Source organism: Tupaia chinensis, unplaced genomic scaffold (assembly GCF_000334495.1).
Source record: "Tupaia chinensis unplaced genomic scaffold, TupChi_1.0 Scaffold142652_1, whole genome shotgun sequence".
Taxonomy (NCBI): domain Eukaryota; kingdom Metazoa; phylum Chordata; class Mammalia; order Scandentia; family Tupaiidae; genus Tupaia; species Tupaia belangeri.
The window spans coordinates 180,587-194,000 of NW_006202498.1; positions in this window are offsets into that span (position 1 = coordinate 180,587).

Here is a 13,414-nt window from a genome sequence, read left to right on the forward strand (position 1 = left end):
TAACTTTAGGGAAAAAATGAAAATTAATTTAAAAATAAGGTAAAGAAAAAAAAAGAACTAAAACTGTTTTTCTTGAAATTAAAAAAAAAGCATTAAAAATACCTATTCAATGACTGAAGTAAGATATATCGCCCCAGCTAAGTTCTAGTTTATAAGATGTTCGTTCTATTCACTGAGGCTTATGCCTAAAGTTGGACTTGTGTTCATGGAAATGTATATATCAGTTGTGCTTGCTGTGAAAATATTTAGATTAACTAAGATCTTTAGTAACTCCATAAAATGTGTGTGTGTGGGGGAAGTATAGAAAGCAAACCTAGATACCAGAGACAGTGTGGGAGGAGAGTGGGAGATGGCAGAGGGTAAGAGATAGGGAGTCAAGGATGGGGAAAAAAAGCAAAACATACAGGAAACAAGAAATGGAAAATTATTTGTTGATGATAACATGTATGTTGATGCACTTGATTGAGCCAATATACGGTGTACTCTGCATGGAAAATCTCACTTTTTATGCTGTAATGATGTACAGTGAATGAATGTAAATAAATAAATTTAATTAAAACAGAAAAGAAAAAAATGTCAAAATTGTGGCATGTGAAAGTCTATTGGAAATGTATTCTACATAAAAAGACATGAAGTTAAGATAAAGCTAAATCAGTATTTTTTTGGATATTGTGGTTCAGGAAATTTTATTTTTTTAAAAGTTTGTTGACATAAATACACATACTGTAATATTCACCAATGATTTAGTGCTTGAGGGTATGTTTATAGAAATGCACTTAACCACAGCTATCAGTTTAAATGATATTTTTATCTCTCAAGAAAGAAATCCTGTACATTTCTGCCTTTATTATTCCAGTCATACTTTTTATACCCTTCAAGATGTAGGCAATCACTAATTTGCTTATTTTGGATATTATTAGGTTTGATAATCTTTATAAACTTATTGCCATTACTCAACTTTACCGTGATACTAAAAAATCAGCCATAAGCAATGTGGTGAAGAACGGACAAGGCTACATTCCAATAATACAATATTTACAAATATTTTGAAATATGAAATTCCAAAAATTCTATTATTCCATAAAAGCATTGAACTTGTTGGCCAATTGCAATATTCATCCTTAATATATCTCTGGAATCTAATTAAAAAAAAAAACTTCTAAAAGCTAGGGAAGAATCTCATGAAGAAAGTTGTTGACTAATATTTGGAAGAGAATGCTATAGCATTATAATAAAACCAATTGCTTTTCTCACTTCATAACCTGGTATTATTTGTGGAGAATGCACCCTGCCATTTCAGTCAGATTGTTAGTTCCAGAGACCTTATTCTTACATATTGTGGTTGTTTGTGTGACCTGTCAGTTGGTTCCCTGAATGAGTGTCCCAAGGAAGGCATGGCTTCTGTTCATCTGCCTAAGAGCTTCTCAGGAAGAAGTGACTTCTCAAGTGGAATTTCATGAACTATTTAGAAGTAAAGACACTAGCCACCGAGTCTAAAGCAAAACAAAACAGTCAGGGCAAGTAATAGTAAGATGAGAGAACCTGCGGAGAAAAATACTGGGTATGAAACAAGAGTTTGCAAGTATCCTGTATCTAGAAGGCCATGCTCATACTCAGGGCTAAACACATGAACAGTAAAGACCTGATAAAAACCTAATCTGCTACATAAAAGTAATCTTTGCACTTCAGGTAAGCAGAAAGTAAAAGCTAAACATAAATGATACTGGCCTTGTAAAATATTAAGAAGGTGCCTCACCATATAGCCAACCTGCAAAGTATGGTAATGCACTCCATGTGGCTCTAGGAATTTAAGAATATTTCTACCAAATTACTAGTTGACAACAATAAAAAAAAATGAGTCAGAGACTTCTTTCACCACACATGCATAGAAATATGTATTGTCACAAATAGTTTCATAGAAAAACAGCCATTTTAACTCACAAAATAGCAACAATGAAATATAGGAAGAGATAAAAAATATGAATTCTAGACTTGCATAATTATAGTATACAAAATGTTTACTTCATAACAGAATAATTTTGAGAAGAAAGAGTATAGCACAGAAAAAAAGAAATTAGTAGAAACAGTCGATGAATAATTTCAAATATTGAAATTACTAAACAAAATCATCAAATCGATTGTAGCTAATATGATTAGAGAGATAGAAAAACTTGGATAAAGAATGAAAGAAGTCTGGCTGGTAGTGTGGAGGGTAAGCCTGACTATTGAGACTGAACCCCAGACCAGGGGACTTCAAAAAACACTCTAGGTGCCTAAAATCACAAAAGGAGAAATGAAGGTGAAGGGATTGCAATGTGACCATACCCATGAGAGGTTCTTTCTTACCTCTTTCTCTTTGTCTCTCTATCTCTTTCCTTGTGTACAGACAACCTCTAGCAAATCTAAAATAATGAAAGTAAATTGAGCAAATAATATCTCAGTATATTGAATATCAAAAAAGAGTAATTATAAAGTAGAATGAAACAATAATTTAGGGACTGAGAAATACTAACTAAATAAAAAATCTACTGAAGTGGCTTCAATGCAGATATGAGCAGGGAGAAAAATGAGAAAAGTTCAAGATCAATGAAGATTATCCTATCTGTGGAAAAGAAAAGCAAAATAATGAATAAAGACTATCCAGCATCTTCCCTGACCATGATGGAATTAAACTTGATATTAATTTCAGAAGAAAAACTCAAAAATACACAAACATATATAAACTAAACAACCTACTTCTGAATGACTTCACAAATACTGAAGAAATTAAGACTAAAGTCAAGATTCATTAAAACCAATAATAATGAGAACATGAGTTTCCATAATTTATAGGACACAGCAAAAGCAGTCATAAGAAGGAAGTTCACAGCAATTAGTGCACATAAGAAAAAGATGGAAAGGTGGCAAATAGAAAATCTAACATCATGCATCAGGGAATTGGAAAAACAACAACCAAAAATTTCAAAAATGCTAGGAGAAAAGAAAATATAAGGATTTGAGTAGAAATAAATGAAATAGAAAATAAACAAACTATATAGAAAATGAATGGAACCAAAGCTGGTTCTTTGAAAAGATAGACAAGATTGACACACCATTAGCTAGGCTAATTAAGAAGAAGAGAAAGGAACCAGATCAATCAAATTGGCAATGAAACCACCAATGTTACAACAGACATAATAGAAATACCAAACATCATTAGAGAATACTATGAACAACTATATTCTAGCAAACAAGAAAATCTGTATGAGATGAACAAATTCCTGGGCATATAAATCTACCAAGACTGAAACAAAAAGACATAGCCTGAAGAAAAGAAATGATAAAGATTTGAGCAGAAATAAATGAGTAGAAAATAAATGAACTATCCAGAAAACAAATGAAACTGAAACCTGTTTCTCTGAAAAGATAAACAAAATTGACACATTATTAGCTAAAATAATTTAAAAGAAGAAAGGAACCAGATAAATCAAATTTAAAATGAAATAGGCAATATTACAAGAGACATAAGAGAAATAAAAAATGTCATTAGAGAATACTATGAGTGAAAATATGCAAATAAACAAGAAATCCTGGATGAGATGGACAAATTCCTGGATACATATTTCACAAGAATGGATCAGGTAGATGTAGAGAGCCTGAATTGATCCATAACAAGCAATGAGAATGAATAAATTGCCTCCCAGCAAAGAAAAATACAGGTCCTGAAGGCTTCTCTTCTGAATTCTACAAAACTTCTGGAGAAGGGTTAACCCCCATTGTAGTCAAATGATTTCTAAAGATCCAGAAGAAAGGAACCCTCTCAAATTCACTTTATGAAGCTTCCATCACCCTCACACCCAGATAAGGATATGATGAAAAAAGAATAATTACAGACCAACATCCCTGATGAATATAGATGCAAATATTCTCAACAAGATACTAGCATATTGGATCCAATCACATATAAAAAAGATTAAACATCATACCAAGTAGACTTGTTCCAGGATGCAAGGGTGGTTCAACATATGCAAAACAATAAATGTAATACGTCAAAGTAATAGACAGAAAGATAAAAATCATATGATAATACAATAGATGCAAAAAACTGTTTGATAAATTACAACACCCCTTCATAATTAAAACTCTCAGTAAAATCAGCATAGAAGGGTCATTTCTCAACATAATAAAAGGCATATATAAAAATCCCATAGCTAAAATCATACCGAATGTGAACAAGTTAAAAATGTTTCCAATAAAAATTAGCACAAGATAAGACTGTCCACTTTCTCCACTACTTTTCAACATAGTGTTGGAAGTCTTAGCTAATCCAATCAGAAAAGAGAGTAAAATAAAAGGCATTCTAATAGGTAAAGAAGATTTGAAGTTATCTCTATTTGTAGATGACATGACTATGTATATAAAATACCCAAAGGTATCACTACTGGAAGTGATAAATGAATATAATAAAGTGGCAGGATACAAAATCAACATACAAAAATCTATAGTATTTCTATATATGATTAAAAAGCAGAATGAAGTAGAACTGAAGAAAGCAAACTCACTACCATAAGCAGAAAAAGTATAAGATACCTAGGAATAAATCTAACCGAAGAGGTCCAAGACCTCTACAAGGAAAACTGTGAAAATCTAAAAAATGTAATAGAAAAGGACACAAAAAAATGGAAGGACATCCCATGTTAATTGATTGGAAGAGTTAATATAATCAAAATGCCAATTCTACCCAAAGTAATTTACATATTTAAAGCTATCCCAATCAAATTACTAGATATACCCTTAACAGATCTAGAAAAGTCAAACATAGAATTTATCTGGAATTTCATAAAAGACTGCATATTGCCAAAGCAATCCTGTGCAGAAAGAGTGAAATAGGAGGCATTTTACTCCCTGACCTCCAAATATTGCAAAGTTGTGATGTTCAAAACAGCATGCTATTGGCCCCAAAACAGCCATGTGGATCAACTGAGCAGAATAGAGACACCAGAAATAAACCCCAAAACATACAGCCAACTGATTTTGACAAAGGGCACCAGTCTGTCCAGTGGGAAAAAGAAAATCTCTTTAGCAAACAGTGTTGGAAAAATTGGGTATCCCCCTGAAGAAAGATGAATCTGGACTATCTCTTACCATTAACAAACCACACATGTAGATGAAAGATCTAAACCTAAGACCTCCAACTATAAAAATAGTGCTGGAAAACACTGGAAAAACTCTGGGAGACATTGGAAAAATTGGGTATCCCCCTGAAGAAAGATGAATCTGGACTATCTCTTACCATTAACAAACCACACATGTAGATGAAAGATCTAAACCTAAGACCTCCAACTATAAAAATAGTGCTGGAAAACACTGGAAAAACTCTGGGAGACATCAGAGTAGGCAAAGACTTCTTAAATATGATCCCCAAAACACAGGAAATAATCCCCAAAATAGACAAGTGAAATTACATTCGATTAAGAAGTTTCTGCATATTAAAAGACACAGTAATTAGTGTGAATTGACAATGCTCAGAATGGAAGAATGTTTTTATAAACTATGCTTCAGACAAGGGATGACAACCAGAATACAAAGGGGTTTATTGCCCAAAAATATGATAACCTAATTAACAGAAGGGAAAATGGACTGCAAAACTCTCTAAGGAAGACACACGTGCAGCCAAAAACCATATGAAAAATGTTCAACATTCCTCATCACAAGGGAGATACAAATAAAAACCACAATGAGATACCATCTAACCCTAGTCAGAATGGCTAAGATTTAAAAAAATAATAATAAAAAGGACAAGTGCTCTTGAGGGTGTGGTGAAAAGGGAACTCACCTACACTGTTGGTGGAAAAGTAAATTAGTGCAGCCACTGTGGAGAGCAATATAGAGGTTTTTCAAAGATCTACAAATAGGACTATGATATGATGCAACAATTCTACTTCTGGCTATCTACTCAAAGGATAGGAAAAGGATCAGTATGAAAAATGCTAGCACATCTATGTCTATTATGGCATCATTCACAATTACTAGGACTTCAAGCCAACCTAAATGCCCACAAATACATGAATAGATTTAAAAAATATGGCACATATACTCTATGGAATACTACTCAGCCATAAAAACAACAATATCATGATATTTGATAGAAAGTTGACAAATATGGAAAATTTACTGCTGAGTAAAGAGAACCAGACTATGTAGGATAGACATTGTATGTCTCCTCTTAATCCACACTCTATGGTGAAATCTAAAATATTGTAAGACATAGAAGATAGGAAAGTGGTTATAGATACTGGAGACATTGTGAGAAAAGATGGGAGAGGGGGTAAAGTGAGTGGAAAGGAATCAAGGATAAAAATAGAGAGGGAAGACATTTAGCAGACACAGAACTGGAGTATTGTCTGTTGATGATAAGATGTATGATATATCTGTCTGGACTGGTGTGTAGTGTATTCCTGTTGGGTAGTTCTTTTACAAGCTGTAGTGAGGTACAGGTATAATTATACAATGATTGAATGTATAAAATAAATTAGAACTATAATAAAAATTTCAAAAGCATGACTTACCTAATTCATAGGTTCATTTTTAGATGAGTTGCATGGAAAAATCCCAAGCATCATCTTTAGTTAAAAAAGAATGAAAAACTTCAAATTTAATAGCAGATGACTTCTTGGGATCAGAAAGAATGGAACATGAAGTTCTCAGAGCCATCACCTCATGCCCTCTCTGGGCAAGTTCATCCAGGATTGTCTTCTTTGGGCCACACCAGCACATTTCCATAGCTCACAGAGTGAAAGGAACAACCCAGTGGCAGCAGTAGGACAACTGAAGTCCATTTCACAGACATCTTGTTGATATACAATGGTTCTTTTTCAACTACTATAATTTTTGATATCCCTTATGCTTAAATACAAGGATAAATCAATGAAGAAGTTTAAATATAACTCCTAAACTGTGAAGTAAACACATTATGAAAACTGTCAGAGCAGATGGAGAAACAAGTGATGACCTCAGATTTGCAAAGATTTGTTTGAATTCTCATTTATTTTTATAATTGTTACCATTCAGTTTAGATTAATAGTCTTGCATGTAATAGCCACTAGTGTTTATACAATATATTTTAGGAAAAAAATCAAGAAGCATGAAAAGTGAGAGACTGTTGTATCTACACACTCATTAAAACATAACCAGAGATAAGGTCATGATAAAGCAGGATCAGCATATTTTGGAAACTGAGGTTCAGGGAATTTTATATTGGTTAACCTTTGCTGACACACAAAAAATCAACAATCACATTCTGTGGTATCCATTGATTATTCCATGTCTCAGTTATATTCACAGAATTGTGTATTCATGACAATGATTAGGATTTTTTTCCCTTAGATTCCATCTTTGTATATCACTGTAGCATATACCTTATGCATGCTTTTAAATCTACAAAGAAAGGATATCTTGTCCACTTCAGGTTTCATTTCCTCATCCAGAGTTTTGTGTTCTCCAAGACCAAGACAATCATCAGTTGCTACTTCTGAATAACGTTAGGGTTGTGATCTTTATGGAATGTGTTGTCACTACTCAACTCTTCTGTGCTGCTGCAAAATCAGCCATAAGCAAATGTGCAAGAATGAGCATACTTGTGTTTCAGTAATACTTTATTTTCCCACAGGCCATAAGGACATGATGAAGAATTTCACAATATGGAACTTTAAAATTCCATTCATCCATAAAAGCAAAGATTTGCTGGCAAATTCCATAAGATTAAACTTTAACATATCTCTAACTCTAATTTAAAAACTTCCAAAAACCAAGGAAATGTCTAATGAAGAAAAATGGTGACTGATTTTGCAAAGAGGATGATGTAGCATTTTTATGTAGTCACCTGCCATCTCTCACTCTGTAACTTGGCATTATCTGTGCAGATAGCACCCTGCAGTTTTACTCAGGTTGCTAATCCCAATATGGACCTTGGACCTTATTACAACAGACTGTGGTTGTGCGTGTTGACCTGTCAAAGTGACCTGAATGAGTGTTCCAAGGCATGCCATTTGTTTGTCTAAGACCTAAGTGACTTCTCAGGACATTTCATCAAAGTAGTTTTTAAAGATAAAAGTACTAGCCCCAGCGCTTGACGCCAGGCACAGCTGTCATGGTCAAGCAGTAGTCTGATGGGAAAACCTGGAGAGAAGAACACTGGAGAGGAGATATTCGAAGAAATATGAGTTTGTAAATATCTTACCTCTAGAAGGCTATTCATATTCCCAGGGCTAGAGACATATTCTGATAAGATCCTAATCTTTTATTTATGAATGACGTTTACACTTCATGTGGGCAAAGCATAAAAGCCAAACAGAATTACAAAAGCTTTATGAGCTAAAAGGAATTGCAAAAGCTATTGCAATTTTAAACAGAATCGCAAAAGCTATTGCAAAAACTGCTATAAAATATAAATAGAGTTATAAAGCTTTAAGAAGTTACCTAGACATATAAAATCTTGCAATGATGGGGCATATATTTCTTTTTGTCTCTAGGAATTAAACAAATTTCTACTAAATCAATAGTTGAGAAGAAAAAAAATCAGTGATTTTGTTATCATTTAAAAAATACATGTGGAACAAAGATGGCTTATCAAAGTTAATAAGTAAGCATGTTAACTCATAACAAATAGCAAGATGGAAATACAGAGAGAGAGAACAATCTGACTTCTGGCTTGTGCATGGTATAACATGCAAAATGTGTACCTTTTAGGAAAACAATAAGAGAAAAAACATATTCACAGGAAAAATAAATCAATAGAAACCGTGAATGAATAAGTTTAGACATTAAAATTATTTAAAAAGATCATTGATTTGACTGAAATATGCTTTTAGATATAGAAAAACATGAATAAAGAATGAAAGTAATCAGGTACATACTATGTTAATTGACTATCAACATAGATACTGAAAAGAATAATTGATAATTTTAATATGAACAATATATTGACTATAAGGACACTTTACTGTAGGGATTAAACAGCATATATGAGCAGAAAGAAGAATCTGCATTATTTAAGATTGGTCGATAGATTACCCAATCTGAGAAAGATAAAGAATAACAAATAAAGATGAATAGAGACTGGGGGAGGCCTATGGTATAATGGTTAAGCCAATTGGATCCCACACGACAGATCATGCTGTCCAACTCCTGTACCAGTGGCTTGAAAAACACCCCAAGTTTGTGTACTCGTGTGGCTGAAATTCTGAATGGAGGAACAAATGGAGGAGAAAAGTGCTTTCTCACTGTAGCTCTCCCTTGTAGTTTCTTCTGTGAGCATGCAAGTCCTCTGGAAAAAAAATAATTTAAAAAATTTTAGAAAGATAAAATAGAGCCTAAAGGGGAAAGAAAAAAATACCCAAATAATAATGATTACAAACTTTCTAAATTTGGTGAAAGTAATGAATTTACTCATATGCGATCACTGTTCTCCAACTATTATAAAAAGACTCATTGTAATGAAATTGCTCTAAACTAAAGAAAAAGAATTTTGAAAGTTGTAAGACTGTAGCCACTTCTTAGACACAGTGGATTTTCTTTCACACACACACACACACACACATATATGTATATATTACATTTAATCACATATATCTTTACAATGTATTACATTTCTTTCTCCAGCATGATTACCATGCATATCAATCAGTACAAAGACATTAATATTCACATCATCCTCAAATAGCTTTTCATCATTTTTTCACATGATGATGATGATGATGATGATGATGATGATGATTTATTCTCATTATCTTTTAAACATTCAATCACTTTATATCATTTGATTTGTAAAGAGAACTTACTCAAGATGAAATATTTTCAGATCAGTCCAGTTGAGAATACCATACATGTTATCAATAGGTAATAAACCATTTCTGTGTCCCACTAATGTCATGCCTCTCTATTTGTTCTCTTGCTATCCTTCTCTATATACTTCCCTTATTCCCCCCACCCCTGTTCCACACGGTCTTCATCATCTATAACTATTTTCATTGCTTTTATGCCCTCCAATATTTCAATCTCTACCATAAAGAGTGGATAGTCAGTATATATTAAGTGGGTACATACAATATCTTTCTTTCATATCCTGGCTAGCTTCACTCAGCAATAAACCTTCCATGTTTGACCACTTTCAATCAGATGCCAGGGTCTTATTTGCACAGGGGTTTTTCAATAAGATTACTGAATGAGGTTTTGGTGGAATCATTACCCATGCATTTTTTTTTTTTAAATCCTTAATGGGGTAACTAGTCTCTGCAATCCTTCCAAAAGTACAAGATTGCTTTTTGTATGCCAATTTCCAAGACAGAGGCAGATCTAGTGTTTTCCTTTTAGACTTTTCCCTTATAATAGACCTCACTACACATGCCTGGGACCCATGTGATGATTACTGAATTTCAATAATTTACTTCTAAATTTGGTAGATAACCATAGGGTAGGTTTAATGGGTCCACTGGGACCATTCTTACACAACCCTGAGATAATTCTTCATTGATTATCTGACCTTTGTAAGCCACTACTCTGACTTCTGAGCCAAAGAAATTTTTTTTTCTCCTAGAATCGATGTCACTTCAGAGCCAGTGTTCAGTTGTGTCTCCAAGTTCAGATTATTTTCTTTATCCCAATGTTCAGTTATCTTGACAAAAAGCCTTTTTTTTTTTTTGAAAAGTCCTGAAATATGGTAACCACTATTTTTATGACTTTTTAGAAATTTTTTGCTATAAGGTACATGCACTCACTGGAGAGACAGAAAAAGACAAAGAGAGAGTAAATAAGAAATCACCCCCTAGGGGGACTGGCCATTCCACAATCCTTCTCCTTCATTCTCCTTTCAGGATTTGGGCAAGCACTCACATACTCCTGGCATGATTTTAAAGTCACTGGGTTGGGACTGGAACTCTGTCAGCCAGGTTTGAGTCCATGTCTTACCCCCTCATCTGCTGGCCCTAGGTTATTATTTACTTTTAGTTCTGTACTGGAGTCTTTTCCACAAGGAGATCTATAACTTAAACATAGGATTCTGGGTATGTAAACCTGCTCAAATTTGGGAATTGAATGAGTAATGTGCTTGCTTTTATGATTAAGTCTAGACTTGCTTTCACATAACATAGACTTATTCTACTTTTATGGACAAGAATACAGGAGGTTTCCTGTATCATTTACTAGTACAAACACCATGACCAACTAATAAACATGGTATGTCTACACAAGTCAAACCATTTTAGTTGTTATCAATTATGGTACCAACGTCTGCTCTGTTTTCAGTCTTCAGTCAGACTTTTGACCCCTGCCACCTTTTCATCTAATTACTTCACTGGGATTTGGGTTCCTATCTGATTATCTGAAATTTATACAGTAATGTTTTCTACAGAGATGAGCATTCATGGGTCATTTGTCCTAGGGCACACACGTATATGTGCTTGGCCTGAGTTTTAAGCCGCCAGTTCCTGGACTCAAACTGTGGATGACTATGTGTGATATAGCGACATAACCATTAGTTCGTGTGCTGTCCTTCTATGAATCTTTTGAATTAATTCCTAATTTCTTCAGGAGTTTTTGTCATTCATGAGTAGATTGTTTAGTTTCCACATGTTTGTGATTTTCAATTTTTTTTTCTTTCCTATAGTATCGGGGGGAAGAAAAACTCTACTTCTTAGATGTGTTCTTGGTAGAGGGCCTTGTCTTCCAGTTAGAGAAGTGTGTATATAACCACCTTTAGGTGTTGATTCCTTTTCCAGTCTCTTAAGACCAGGTGCAGCTGGAACTAACCTAGAGATTTTCAGATGGAAGAGGAAAAAGGAGAGGGCCACATGGTCTAGAAAACTGTGAAGTCTCAAAATATTCCTGGGTGGGCACATGGTAGCTAGAGATCTGAGTCAGCTTTCCTGCCTCAGTTGCCCTCATTTGCTGCCACTCCGCCATGGTCCACAGTTGTACAGACTCTGGGAATATGGTGGTGGACAGGTATACCTGGGGTAGATTGGGAGGCAGAAAGAAGCCTGGTGCATCTCCTGCCTCATTTGCCCTCACTGGCTGCTGCTTCTCCCTCGTCCACAGCAGCACAGGCTCAGGGATAATGGCGGTAGACAGATGTATCTGAGATGGGTTGGGAGTAAGGAAGAAGACTGGTGAAGTTTATTTCAGAAATGCTCACTTGCTCACACTCTATATTGGTGTCTTTTTTGTTTGTTTTAGGTTTGTGATATGTAATAATTCTTACTATTCTATGGATATCAATACTTTGTGACATGTGTTTTAAAGCAGAACATTAATTCAAATGTACATATAAGATTTCACTTTATTACCTAATTGGCACTACATTTATTCCATTTTTCTTTAAAATTTGTCAATTAACTTAATGACTTTTATTGAAAATTCTGTTGTCAATTTTTCCTCTGATTTGCCTAAGACCAAAGCTTTATTAATTTTTAAAATTAATGCATGCCTTATATTGCAGGATTTTTATTGTAAGAACATGTAATGACCTCTCTATGTTCAAGATAATTAGGTTTTGTCAACCTGGACCACAGGCATCTACAGTAAAAATAATAGGTAGCTTTCAGGAGAGCTTTAGGAATTCTCATAGGTTGATTTTTATACAATTATATAATTTTTTGTATCCTTTGAATTGTTACTAATTTAGTTAGTCACAATGTGCCTAGTTTTAAAAAACAATTATTTTGTTATTTTTAGTTAGGCTAAAGAACTTATGTATCCATATAGGAATTATGGAAGATAAGAGACAACACAATATTGAAGAAAGAGAACAAAATTGGACACAGCTCTCTAAAGGATGGTTATAGATTAATTATTATTATTTGAAAACATATTCAACAAGTTACATCATACCATCAGTAAGAAATCTAAATTATGCTGTGCCTTTCTACCTTACTGTATACTCTTATTACTTCCAGGAGCTTTTTCATGGATATATTTGGGTCTTCTATTACTACAATTATATCATTTGCAAATAGAGATCATTTCACACCTTCTTTACCAATTTGAATGCCTTTTATTAATATAGACTAATTGTCATTATTTGAAAATATATTCAACGAATGACATCATACCATCAGTAAGGAATCCAAATTATGCTGTGCCTTTCTTGGGAGGGAGTGGAAATATATGTGCACATTTGTAGAGAATGAAAGATAAGCATCTGTAGAGCGTAAGTTCTACATTATCACAACCTACATTGAAGATCTCATATTCATTATCGAGGTTGAAAATAGGAGTAATTGCAACCAGGCCAAGGTATTAAAGAGTAGTGAGAAACAAAATGTTAGTGAATCAAAGATTTTCTCAAATAGCTCAATTTTATAACAGAAAGCAAGTAGAGTCATTTATTGCACTTCTAGTTCCACATATATTCCTCTGAATGCATTTCAACTGAAAGAGT